At 46.7% G+C, this 13,627-nt stretch overlaps 1 pseudogene; it reads right to left on the bottom strand.

Moving 5' to 3' along the window:
• LOC119952147 overlaps nt 1-13,426 on the bottom strand; it is a 104,081-nt pseudogene extending 90,655 nt beyond the window's left edge.
• Between the last annotated feature and the right edge of the window lie 201 nt (nt 13,427-13,627).

Below are 13,627 nucleotides of genomic sequence, written 5' to 3' on the forward strand. Positions count from 1 at the left end.
AAGACCGGGTCCCAAACACACACAGCTACTGGAGACACAGCAGGAGATGAAATGGTTAATGGGGCCAGGGGATTGAGACACCATTGTGACATCATCAAGACATTGACACACACTCCAGTGAGAAACTGACTTTAAAACAATCCGGATAGAATTAAACACACTGGACATGGGCAAAGTGGGAGTGAAATTAAAGTGATAATGGGACAAGGAAGGGCTTGGGAGAAATAATACTGAGTAAGAACTGTCCACAAAGAGACAGTTGGAGAATCTTTTACAACCATGTTTGATCTGTTCCTTGAAGCATCTGTCCCAATGTACCAGGAACCTGGAACTTACCGTGCTCGTTTAGGAGAAGAAAGGATGGAGTAGATGTTACCCCAGGTGGAGCCAGAACAGAAATAGAAAATAATGAAGTGACATTGAGTGAGGGTTCAGAAAGACTCCAACCCCCCCCCCCCCCCCCCCTCAAGATGTGGACTGTAAGATTCCTGGAGGACTCCCTACTTCGGGTTTTCTTGCTAATTAGTGAACATTAAATTCAATTCTATGACTGCCTGTGGATTTATTTTGAATTTGATTGTTACACTTCTCCTGTTTTTATTCCTGTTGTGATTACGCTCTGGGTAAGGATGGTTGACAGGTGACAGGATGGGAAATTGTGGTTTGGGTCTTCACTGACCAAATGTTTTATTGATCTGAAAGGTGTAAAAGGAAACAAACTCCAGCAGAAATCGAGCCGTGCTGAGAATAGACGTCTTTCTGTGTGGGAACAGGGAGATAAACAGCTCCCAGAGGACAGAGAAAACAAGAGTCCTGGAATCCTAGACAACACCTGGGTGTCAAGGCCACCATGTTTTCACTGCTTGGCATGGGAATGCTGACTCCCTGTACTGGGGACGGAGTGTGGGGAAGACAATTGTTTGAGAGTTTGACATGGCTTGGGTGGGTACAGATGGTTCAATGACAGGTTTTGTAATTGGTCCATGTGTAAGGAATATTTTTTAAATCCTTGTCTGATCCATGTCTCCCTGTTACTGTCTTGCTGGCTGCTGCACCATTGCAGATTCTGGGTTTGAACTACAGACTTTGGAAACCCCCAGCTGCAAGCTGTTAGTTGAACTGGTCAAATGGATTCCCCTCTGTGCTGTATGGTAGGTCCCGCGATGTCATTGTGATGGACTTGGCTAGCAGTCAATCAGCTCTTCTAAAATTCCGAGAGTTACCCCATTCTTCATTCTGATTGGTGGAACCCTTCAGAAACATCTGAAGGGAAGGCTAGGAGAAGAAGCAATCTCCATTTTAATTCACGTCTATTCAGGCCTAGAAGGCAGCACACAGCAAGTCTGGACTCTCTCTATTATCTCTCTGCCTGGTGATTTAAAATGCTTCCAGCCAGCCTGTGAAAGTTCCACTGGAAGCTAAAGCAGATTCTCTCTCAGCTGAGGGCTTGTGACCAAATACCTTCCTCTTTCTGCACAACCTGGGAGCTGTTGGCAAGTTGTCATCTCTGTTCTGATTAGGCAACTGTGAGGCCAGAGCTCTGAGTTTTCTCTCATCTGTTGGACTCCTCCTGAGGGTTCCGGATAAAGAGAGGGGCCATTGAAAATCCATTTAAAACTCTCATGTTGAGAACTTCAGTGAGGCTGGTTGTCCGTCTGGTGGTCCATCAATGACCCTGACTCCACCACTCCCTGGGGAAGAGAGATTCACAGACCCATAGACCTCAGGGGAAAGAAATATCCTCATCTGTGTCTTCAATGGGAAACCCCTTTTAAATGTAGTTCTAGTCGCTGCCACAAGGGGAAACATCCTCTCTGCCAGTTCCACTCATGATCTTACTGAAACACATGAGATCCTCTATCATTGTTCTAAACTGCAATGGATACAGTCCCAATCTGTCAAACCTTTCCTCAGAGGATAACCCCCTCATTCCAGGAATCCGGGGAGTCGACCTTCTCTGAACTGCTTCTAATGCAATTATCCCATTTCTGAAATGAGACCCAAACTGTACACAGTGCTCTAAATATGGTCTCACCAAGGCCCTGTGCAACTGCAGCAAAACACCCCAACTTTTATATTCCAGTCCCTTTGCAACAACAATATTCCATTAGCCTTCCTCATCACTTGCTTTACCTGCAAACTAACATCTTGAGGCTCCTGTATCAGGACATCCAGATCCCTCTGTACCTCAGAGTTCTGAATTCTATCTCCAATTAAATAATGTTCTGCTTTATTTAACCCTTTTTGCCAAAGTGGACACGTCCACATTTTCCTACGTTATGCTTCGTCTGTCAATGTGTTCCCACTCACTTAATCTGTTTGTTGTCCTTTGCAGACTCCTTAAGTCCACTTCACAAATTACTTTCTTACCTATCTTTGTGTCATCAGAAAATTTAGTCGCCATACATTCAATCCCATCATCCAACTCATTAATATAGATTGTAAATAGTTGAGGGCCCAGCACTGATCCTTGTGACACTCAACTTGTCACATCTTACCAACCCAAACGTAACCCATTTATGCCCCCTCTCTGCTTCCTGGTAGCTAACTCTATCCATGCTGATATGTTGCTCCAACCCCCCCCCCCCCCCCCCCCATGCCCACCACCATTAACTCTTATTATGTGTAATAACCTTTGATGTGGCACCCTGGGGAATACCTTCTGGAAACCTAGATAAACCACATCTGCAGGTTCCCCTTTATTGACATCCCTTGTTACTTCCTGAAAAAGACTCGATAAATTAGTCAATTCCGATTGACTTTCTGAACCATATTTTCAAACATTGTGTCAAAAGAAAACTAAAATCTCCTCCCGCCTCTGGCTCCTTTACCAATTAGCTTAAGAGAAACTCACTTTCAGTTAAAGAGCCTGTCAACCTCTTTCAGCCACTTTTCCTAAAGCGAATGAATTTGAGCAGAAAAATACCACCAAAAATCAAATATTTTCAATGAAACAAGTTTATTAATAAAATAGAACATGGTTTTAAATAATATTGGAACATTACTTGTGGATCAAAGACAACCAGAGTAAAAGAATAACCATGAAAGGATGTTCACAATGTTCGGGATGCAAACATTTCTCTTTGGTTCCTCTGTAGCCTGTTCCCGTGACTCCCCACTTTGAACACAGGAGCACTGAACCCCGGGTTCAAGACACCATCAGCCCTGATTATCCCCATCCTTTGATTTTCCAGTCAGTCCTTTATTAGTGTGACACCCATGGCAGATTCCCAACTGGGGCACAGGCCCTGTTCTTCTCAGCTACATTCAGCCCTCAGCTCAGTTGCCTCGCTGTCATTGACACGATCAATAACGAGACAGAAAGGTGCCCGAGGCTCAAATGGAAGACAAAACTTGTGGATTGGAATCTCTGTAAAGATCAGTAACTTCAAAACAAAAATCAAATCCCCAGTCAACAAATTAAAGGACCACATGACAGGACATAAGGTTTTATAACTTTTACTGCAACAAACGAGAAGCAACATTAACTAAATATTTTTGTAAGAAACCTACACCTTAAAAGTATCAGTCCAAAGTGATTATTCATTCCCAAGGGTTCTGTTCTTTTCTTTTCCCAATCTGGTAGCCCTTAACTGCAGAACTATCTTTCACAGCAAAAGATTGGCTAGCGACCAGAAAACTGAGACAAAGCATAAATAGGTCATTTTCTGGCTGGCAAGATGTAACAAGAGGTGTATCACAGGGATCAGAGCTGGGACCTCAATGTTTTACAATTTATATCAATGACTTGGATGATGGGTCTGAAGGTATGATTGTTGAGTGTGCTGATGATGCAGGCAAAAGGGAAAAGGAGGTGGTGTTGTGCTGATAATAAGGGACGGCATCAGTACATTAATAAGGGAGGATCTCAGATCAGGAATACACAATGTTGAATCTGTTTGGGTGGAGCTAAGAAACAGCATGGGACGGGTTTGATGCCAGAGGCACAGAGCTGCCTACTCACCCCGAGGAGGTTGTACAGATTTTACAGCGCAGCTCCTTCACCTGATGCTAGTGATTCGAAACAGACCTGTTGGATTTTAACCTGGTGTTGTAAGACTTCTTAACATGGATTTAGGAATAGGAAATTATGTTTGATGAACCTTTTGGAGTTTTTGAGGATGTTAACAGAATTGATAAAGGGGAGTCCGTGGATACGGCACACTTGGATTTTCAGAAGGTTTATGATAAACACCCCACAGGAGGTTAGTCAGCAAAATGAAAACACATGGGAGAGGAGGTAATATACTGGCATGGACTGAGGATTGGCTAACAGGCAGAAAACAGAGAGGAGGAATAAATGGGTCATTCTCATGTTAGCAGGTTGGGACTAGTGGGTGACTGCAACGATCAGTACTTGGGTCCCAGCTGTTCACAGTTTATACAATGATTTGGATGTGGAGACTAAATGTAATATTACCAAGTTTGCGGATGACACAAAGCTCAGTGGGAATGTGTGTTGTGAGGAAGATGTAAAACGGCTACAGGAGGATTTGGACAGACTTAGTGAGTGGGCAAGGACATGGCAGATGGAATACAATGTGGAAAAATGTAAGATTATCACTTTGGCAGGAGGAACAGATGAGTAGAGTATTTCTGAAATGGTCAGAGATTAGAAAGTGTAGATGTACAAAGGGACCTGGGTGTCCTCATCAATAAGTCACTGAAGGCTAACATACAGGTGCAGCAAGTTATTAGGAAGGCTGATGGGATGTTGGCCTTTATCACAAGCGGATTTGAGTACAGGAGTAGTGAAGACTTGCTTCAATAGTATAGAACCTTGGTTAGACCACAGCTGGAGTACTGTGCGCAGTTTTACTGCCCTTACCTTAGGAAAGGTATTATTGCCACAGAGGGAGGGCAATGAAGGTTCACCAGACTTGTTCCAGGGATGGGAGGTGTTGTGTCTATAAAACCTCTGACACTTCGATCAGTTTATTAATCAAATGTTTTACCCAGGTATCTTTATTGACCAGGTAAACAAAGGACAACGCAGTGTAGAAATCACATAACTTTATTCCACAAGCAGTAAAACAGTTACCCTTAAATTATCCCACTAATTACAGTCCCAGGATTCTCAATAGTACCCGAGCCGATGGACTCATTCAAGCTGCAGGTTTGATTCTGTATCTCAATCTCCTCGGGGTCTTCTTCCGAGAAGATGGGTCTCGCCGCTGCTTCTTTCCGTCTCTGGTCAGTCGTCTCGATTACCTCTGTGTGGAGTCTTCACTGCTGGGCAGTCCGAGGGTTCGATCATTATACCCTTTCTGTGTCCTTCCAGAATGTTCTCTGACCCCAGCCGATGAGGTCACAGGGTGGGTGTGGCACCACCCAATGGAGTTACTAATGGCCACTCAGCAGGACACCGGGAATCTGTCCACCGGAGTCCATTTCCCGGTGCATTGTTTGTTATGTAACTTTGTCTATTCAAAACAATCAATCGATGAATAGAGCCAATTATCTCTTGATTGGTGATTGATAGAACAGAGCAGCTCCAGACATGTGCTGGCAGCTTGTCGGAGTTCAGTGTATTCAGGCTGGTTGCTGGAGCTGCTGTGGCTCCATTTAAAATGGCCAATTTTTAATTTAAAGTGTCTGATTTTATCGAGCCTAAAATACAGGCCACTGCACATTTTACCAGAGGACTATCCTATGGTGAGACATTGGGGAAACTGGGCCTGTATTCACAGTTGTCTGTGCTAGATTGGGAAATTACAATAAAAGCTATGACGATAGACAGGCAATCACAAGTATTTGAGGAATTGTTACATATTTACATAAAATATAGACTCCCTTAATAAACAAAAATTCAACAGAAGTTTTGCAACCGTGGCTAATAAGCAAAGTTAAAGATTGCATTAGATCAAAGGAAGAGGTTCATAAAGTGGCCAAAATCATAGTAAGCCTGACGATTGGGAACTTGGTCCTCCTTTGCTGAAAACCAAACCAAGAGACTGATAAAGAAAGAGAAAATAGAATATGAGAGCAAACAGGCGAGAAACATAAAACCGACAGGAAAAGCTCCTATAGGAATGTTAAAAAGAAAAGATTAGCAAAGACCAATGTGGGTCCATTCCAGGCAGAGACAGGAGAGTTTATAATGGGGAATAAGGAAATGACAGAGAAACTAAACAATGTGTGTCTGTCTTCACGGAGGAAGATACAGAAATTTCCCCCAAACGTGAGAACACCAAGGGACTGGTGAGAATGAGGAACTGAAAGAGATTGGTAATCGTGAAAAATTAGTACTGGAGAAATTAGTGTGGTTGAAAGTTAATAAATGGTATTTTTTCCATGTATGGAATGATCTGTCTGGACTGTACATAGAACAATACTTTTCACTGTACCTCGGTACACGTGGCAATAAAGAAATAAATCAGAAATCTCCAAAAGCTGATGCTCTACATCCCAGAGTGTTGAAAGAGGCGGCTGGAGAGATAGTGGATACATTGGTGATCATCATTTGGGGATTTATTAACTTTCAACCACATTAATTTCTCCAGTGCTACTTTTTCACTAATACTAATCACTTTCAGTTCCTCGTGCTCACCAGTCCCTTTGGTTCTCTTGTGTTTTTAGGACACTTTCTGTATCTTCCTCCGTGAAGACAGACACATTGTTTAGTTTCTCTGCCATTTCCTTATTCCCCATTATAAACTCTCCTGTCTCTGCCTGGAATGGACCCACATTGGTCTTTGCTAATCTTTCCCTTTTCACATTCCTATAGGAGCTTTTCCAGTCGGTTTTTATGTTTCTCGCCAGTTTGCTCTCATATTCTATTTTGTCTCTTTTTTTAATAAACATTTTATTAAGGTTTTTTTGGGCATTGAAACAGCAGCAATATAAGCAATGTACATAAAAATATAAACATAGTGCAAATACCACCTCCCTCCCCCACAGGTCCCACCATTACTTAACCCCCTAATCTACGCTAACTATAGAAATTGTCATAGCTCCCCTCCCCTTTCTGCTGATGATTCATTCTCCGCAAAGAAGTCGACGAACGGTTGCCACCTCCCGGCGAACCCGAACAGAGACCCTCTCAAGGCGAACTTGATTTTCTCCAAACAGAGAAAGCCAGTCATGTCCGATAGCCAGGTCTCCGGCTTTGGGGGCCTCGAGTCCCTCCATGCCAGTAATATCCGCCTCCGGGCTACCAGGGAAGCAAAGGCCAGAACGTCCGCCTCTTTCTCCTCCTGGATTCCCGGATCCTGCGACACCCTGAAAATCGCCACCTCCGGACTCATTGCCACCCTTATATTTAATACCTCGGACATGGTGTCGGCAAACCCCTGCCAAAATCCCCTCAGCCGGCTCTCTCCCCCCCCTCCTAACCATGGCTATATTAGCCGCCCAGTAATAATTGCTGAAATGCGGCAGCGCCAGCCCACCATCCCCCCGACTCCGCTCGAGTACTACCCTCCTCACTCGCGGGGACTTTCCCTCCTCATTCGCGGGGACTTGCCCTCCTCACTCGCGGGGACTTGCCCCCCCCCCCTCCCCCCTCCACAAAGCCCACAATAACTTTACTGACCCGCTTAAAAAAGGACCGCGGGATGAAGATGGGGAGACATTGAAAAACAAACAGGAATCTCGGGAGGACGGTCATTTTCACCGCTTGGACTCTGCCCGCCAGAGACAACGGGAGCGCATCCCATCTCCGGAAGTCATCTTCCGTCTGATCCACCAACCGGGCCAAGTTCAATGTATGTAGCCAGCCCCAATCCCTCGCCACCTGGATACCTATGTACCAAGAAACAGTCAATAAAGTCCCTCCCAAATCCGAACCTCCCAAAAATAATCCCGCTCAAAAGCTTTCTCCGCATCCATCGCGACCACTACCTCCACCTCCCTACTTTCCGGGGGCATCATGATCATGTTTAACAGCTTTCGTACATTGGCCACGAGCTGCCTGCCCTGAACGAACCCCGTCTGATCCTCCACAATGACGTTCGGCACACAATCCTCAATCCTGGAGGACAAAGGTTTGGCCAGCAGTTTGGCATCTATGTTCAACAGGGAAATCGGCCCGTAGGACCCACATAGCTCCGGGTTCTTGTCCCATTTCAGGATAAGCGAAATCGTGGCCTGTGACATCGTCTGGGGCAGAACCCCCCTTTCCCTTGCCTCATTAAACACCTTCATCAGCACCGGTCCCAATATCCCGGAAAACTTTTTATAGAACTCCGCTGGGTACCTGTCCGGTCCCGGGCCCTTACCTGCCTGCATGGCCTTCAGACCCTCCACTATCTCTTCCAACCCGATGAGGGCCCCCAGTCCTTCTACCAGCTCCCCATCCACCTTCGGGAAAGTCAGCCCCTCCAGGAAGTGCCTCATCCCCTCCAATCCCGCAGGGGGTTCTGACCTGTACAACCTGCTGTAAAAATCCCGAAACGTCTTACTAACCCCTACCGTGACCCCAACTAAGTTCCCATCCCCGTCGATAACTTTCCCTATTTCTCTAGCTGCCTCCCTCTTTCTGAGCTGCTGTGTAAGCATCATACTGGCCTTCTCACAATGCTCGTATATCGCCCCTCTCGCCTTTCTGAGCTGTTCCACTGCCCTCCCTGTGGGTAACAAGCCAAACTCCGCCTGTAGTCTCCGTCGTTCCCTTAAATGCCCTTTCTCTGGAGTCTCCACGTACCTCCTGTCAACTTGTAGGATCTCTCTCACCTGTTTCTGCCCTGTCTATCCTGTCACTGTGAGCCAGGATCGAGATCAGCTCTCCTCTCACCACTGCCTTCAGCGCTTCCCAGAGCACTGCTGCTGAGACCTCCCCGTATCATTCACCTGCGGGTAATGCAGCATGCATTTCCTCAGCCTCTCACACACCGCTTCGTCCGCCAGCAGCCCTACAATCCAACCTCCATTGCGGGCGCTAAATGCTATCTTTACTCATCTGCAGGTCAACCCAGTGTGGAGCTTGGTCCGAGATTGTAATCGCCGAATACCCCGTGTCCAGCACCCCTGCCAGCAAGGCCCTACCCAAAACAAAGAAATCGATCTGAGAGTATACCTTATGTATGTGGGAGTAGAAAGAAAACTCCTTCACCGTCGGCTGCCTAAATCTCCATGGATCCACCCCCCCCGATCTGCTCCATGAACCCTTTCAGTTCCTTTGCCATTGCTGGTACCCTGCCCGTTTTCAAGCATGATTGATCCAGGCCCTGATCAATAACTGTATTAAAGACCCCTCCCATGATCAGTTTGTGCGAGTCCAGGTTCTATTTTCTCTTTATCAGTTTCTTGGTCCTCCATTGCTAAATTCTAAAACAAGTTCCCAGTCCTCAGGCTCACTACTATTTTGGCCACTTTATGAGCCTCTTCCTTTGATCTAATGGAATCTTTTCTTGTTCGCCGCGGTTGCATCACTTTTCCTGTCTCAGATTCCCTGAGAGAGAAAGAGAAGAGAGAACGAAATGCAGCCCTGGATGTAATTGAAGCAGAAACAATAACAGCAGAATCCAACACTGTCATCAACTGTGAACTTGTCGGTGTCTCAGCAGGGACGAGGAAACACTGAATCCCTTCCCACACTGAGAGCAGGTGAACGGCTTCTCCCCAGTGTGAACCCGCTGGTGTGTCAGCAGGCTGCTTGACTGAGTGAATCCCTTCTCACACTGGGAGCAGGTGAACAGCCTCTCCCCGGTGTGAACTCGCTGGTGTCTCCGCAGGTCAGATGTCTGAGTGAATCCCTTCCCACACTGAGGGCAGGTGAACGGCCTCTCCCCAGTGTGAACTCGCTGGTGTGTCCGCAGGTTGGATAAGTCCGTGAATCCCTTCCCACACTGAGAGCAGGTGAACGGCCTCTCCCCAGTGTGAACTCGCTGGTGTGTCCGCAGGTTGGATAAGTCCGTGAATCCCTTCCCACACTGAGAGCAGGTGAACGGCCTCTCCCTAGTGTGAACTCGCTGGTGTGTCTGCAGGGTGCTTGACCGAGTGAATCCCTTCCCACACTGGGAGCAGGTGAACGGCCTCTCCCCAGTGTGATTGCGTCGGTGAATCTCCAGCTCTGATGGGGCTCTGTATCCCTTCCCACAGTCCCCACATTTCCATCGTTTCTCCATGTTTTGGGTCTCCTTGTGTCTCTCCAGGTTAGACAATCAGTTGAAGCCTCGTCCACACACAGAATACGTGTACGGTCTCTCCCCGCTGTGAATGGTGTGATGTTTTTTCAGGCTGTGTAACTGGTTAAAGCTCTTTCCACAGTCAGTGCTCTGGGACACTCTCACTCGGGTGTGTGTGTCTCGGTGCTTTTCCAGTCACACTGATGTTTAAACTTTGTTGAAGTCAACAGGTCGGGCAAAGATTTCTCATAGATTTAATGGTCGATGAACCAAGTGACTCTATCAGATCTAGACGTGATGTTTGAGATTTCTGTCTGTAAATCCTCTCCTTTTCACATCCTGTAAAAGGAGTTTACAAAAGACATCACAGTCAGTATAGGATAGAAATTCAGAACAGACAATTGTAGTTTCTATGGAACATTCTTTCCTCTCTCATTCCCCAAAAGCTGTAAATCTCCATCCCACACACTCTCCCTGCATTCTCACTCTGCTGTATCTAATATTCACCCTCCCAATTCTCCTGAAGGTGCACATTCAGGCTGATTTACAGATCCATGCTCACTGCTTCCTGTCCTGATCACAGAGACCATAACAAATAGGAGCTGCAGTTGGCCATTCAGCCCATCAAGCCTACTCGACCATTCAATGAGATCATTGGCCAATCTACCTCAGCACCATTTTCCCACACTGTCCCCCATATCCCTCGGTATCTTCAATATCGAGAAACCTATCAATCTCGGTCTAAAAATACTTGATGACTGAGGCTCCACAGTCCTCTGGGGTAGAGAATCCCAAAGCTTCAGCACATTGTCTTTAAATTCATTGCCCGGGCAGCACGGTAGCACAGTGGTTAGCACTGCTACCCCACAGTGCCGATGACCTGGGTTCGATCCCGGTGCCGAGTCACCGTTCATGTGGAGTCTGCACATTCTCCCTGTGCCAGCGTGGGTCTCACCTCCACAATATAAATCGATGTGCAGAGTCGATGAATTGGCCACGCTAAATTGCCCGTTAATTGAAAAAAAAAAGAATTGGGTACTCTAAAGTTAAATTTTGTTTGAAGGACAATTACGTTTCGGAGCCAGATATGTAATTAAAGCATCATAAAAAGTGTGGGCTAATGTAATGTTGTTTGGATGAAGGGGATTCCCTGTGGCGTTAATTAGATTTCAGCTTGGTGAGATTATGTCAGTACTGGGAGGAGCCAAGCTTGAATGATGAGGGCCTTGAGCAAGGTGCTAAACAGCTTAAAGCTAGCACACATGGCAGAAAAAGTTTTTAAAAATGCAAATAGTTGAAATAGACAAAGATAGAAACAGCGTAACGTTCTTTTTAGACTTTGAGCAGAATGCAACATGTGTTTTTTGAAATGTTTGGCAGTCTTGGGCATGATGCGAAGTCGCGGTTTTAAATGTAACACATCTATTTTGTTAAACATGAGACAATGCTTTGTAATTGACATGCGCTGGAGAGACGGATTAAAATGTTTAAAGTCTCGGAACGGCAGTTGCAAATAACACCATAAGAAGTCTTACAACACCAGGTTAAAGTCCAACATGTTTGTTTCAAACACTAGCTTTCGGAGCACTGCTCCTTCCTCAGGTGAATGCAGAAGACCATTCGGCCCATCGAGTCTGCACCGGCTCCTGGAAAGAGCACCCCACTTAAGCCCACACCTCCACCCTATCCCCGTAAACTAGTAACCCCACCTAACCGGAGGGCAATTTAGCATGGCCAATCTATCTAACCTGCACATCTTTGGACTGTGAGAGGAAACTGGAGCACCTGGAGGAAACCCACGCAGACACAGTGAGAACATGCAGACTCCACACAGACAGTGACCCAAGGTGGGAATCGAACCTAGGACCCTGGGGCTGTGAAACAACTGTGCTAACCACTGTGCTAGCATGCCATCCCTGTCTGATGCATTGGGTAAAATATGGGACTCCTTCACAAATACATAGGCTCCAATTTGACTGACTTGCTCCTCCTGAGCTTTCCATGAGTGAATTCATTTTAATTTAGGCTGGGAGTCGGGCACAGTGGTTAATGCTGCTACCTCCGCGCAAGGGACTCAATTCCAGCCTTGGGTTGCTGTCTGTGTGGAGTTTGCACATTCTCCTTGTGTTTTTGTGTGTTTCCTCCGGGTACTCCTGTTTCCTCCCACTGTCCAAAGATGTGCAGCTAAAGTGGATTGGTCACACTAAATTGCCCCTTAGTGTCCAAGATGTTTAGGTCAGGTGGGTTGACCATGATCAATAGAACAGTACAGCACAGAACAGGCCCTTCGGCCCTCAATGTTGTGCCGAGCCATGATCACCCTACTCAAACACACGTATCCACCCTATACCCGTAACCCAAGAACCCCCCCTTAACCTTACTTTTATTAGGACACTACGGGCAATTTAGCATGGCCAATCCACCTAACCCGCATATCTTTGGACTGCGGGAGGAAACCGGAGCACCCGGAGGAAACCCACGCACACAGGGGGAGGACGTGCAGACTCCACACAGACAGTGACCCAGCCGGGAATCGAACCTGGGACCCTGGAGCTGTGAAGCATTTATGCTAACCACCATGCTACCCTGCTGCCCCAAATACACCGGGTTACGAGGATAGGATGGGGAGTGGGCCTCAGTGAAGGGCTATTTCTGAGGCTCAGTGCAGACTTGAGGGACGAATGGCCTTCTGCACTATAGGAATTCTACGTCATCTATGTTATGTTATTCATTTTAATTTGATTTTGTTATTCGTCTTGTTGTAATATTTGTCTCTCCTTAAATATCAGCCATCTCCTGGGGAAACCAGCCCTTTAATTGTGAACATTAGGAAAGAGACCATCCTTTTAGCCAGACAAATAAATGTGTCAAGCTGAGGGAACAAAGGATGTCAATGTCTTTAAGAGAGAGAGAGACCTGGGCCAAGCTTTCCAGAGTCTGCGCCCTCCCTGGATTCACTTCCTTTCCCTTCAGTTGCTGCAAGTGACCAATTGACGGTCAGAATGAGAAAAGAAATGGAAAGGAGGGAGAAAAGAAAGTGTTTTACTCACAGATGTTGCAGACAGGAGTTTTCAGTCTGTGTGAGGTCCCAGGTTTCCACATTGTCCAGCTTCCGCATTCAGACAACGGGGGAGCTGATAGGATGGGGAAGAGAGTCCTTCCGGTTCACCAACTCTTCCCATTGGTCAACAACTTTTCTGCGCACGCATAAGAATCTGCAGTGACGTCTCCGGGTTCCAGTGCGCAGGCCCGGCGCGCGGACACAGCAGCTCCGCCCCACTCATTGTTCTCCCTCCTCCAGACAAGGTTTCCAGGCAACCGGAAGACAGCTGCGGCCAGAGCGACAAGCCTCTCGGGGATTTCCCCTCCCCCTAGACCGGGACTGCGCATGTCCAAGAGAGGAGCGAGTGCGCATGTGTGAGGGAAAACCCACCCCCTGACCTTCCTGCTAAGGTGTTGACCAATGGGAAGAGTTAGGACCGGAAGGACTCTGCACCTCCAGCCAATCAGCGCGCGTGCTTTGTGTGAATGGAGATTGAGCTTCACACCATAAGACCATA

This window comes from Scyliorhinus canicula, chromosome 17, assembly GCF_902713615.1.
Source record: "Scyliorhinus canicula chromosome 17, sScyCan1.1, whole genome shotgun sequence".
NCBI lineage: Eukaryota > Metazoa > Chordata > Chondrichthyes > Carcharhiniformes > Scyliorhinidae > Scyliorhinus > Scyliorhinus canicula.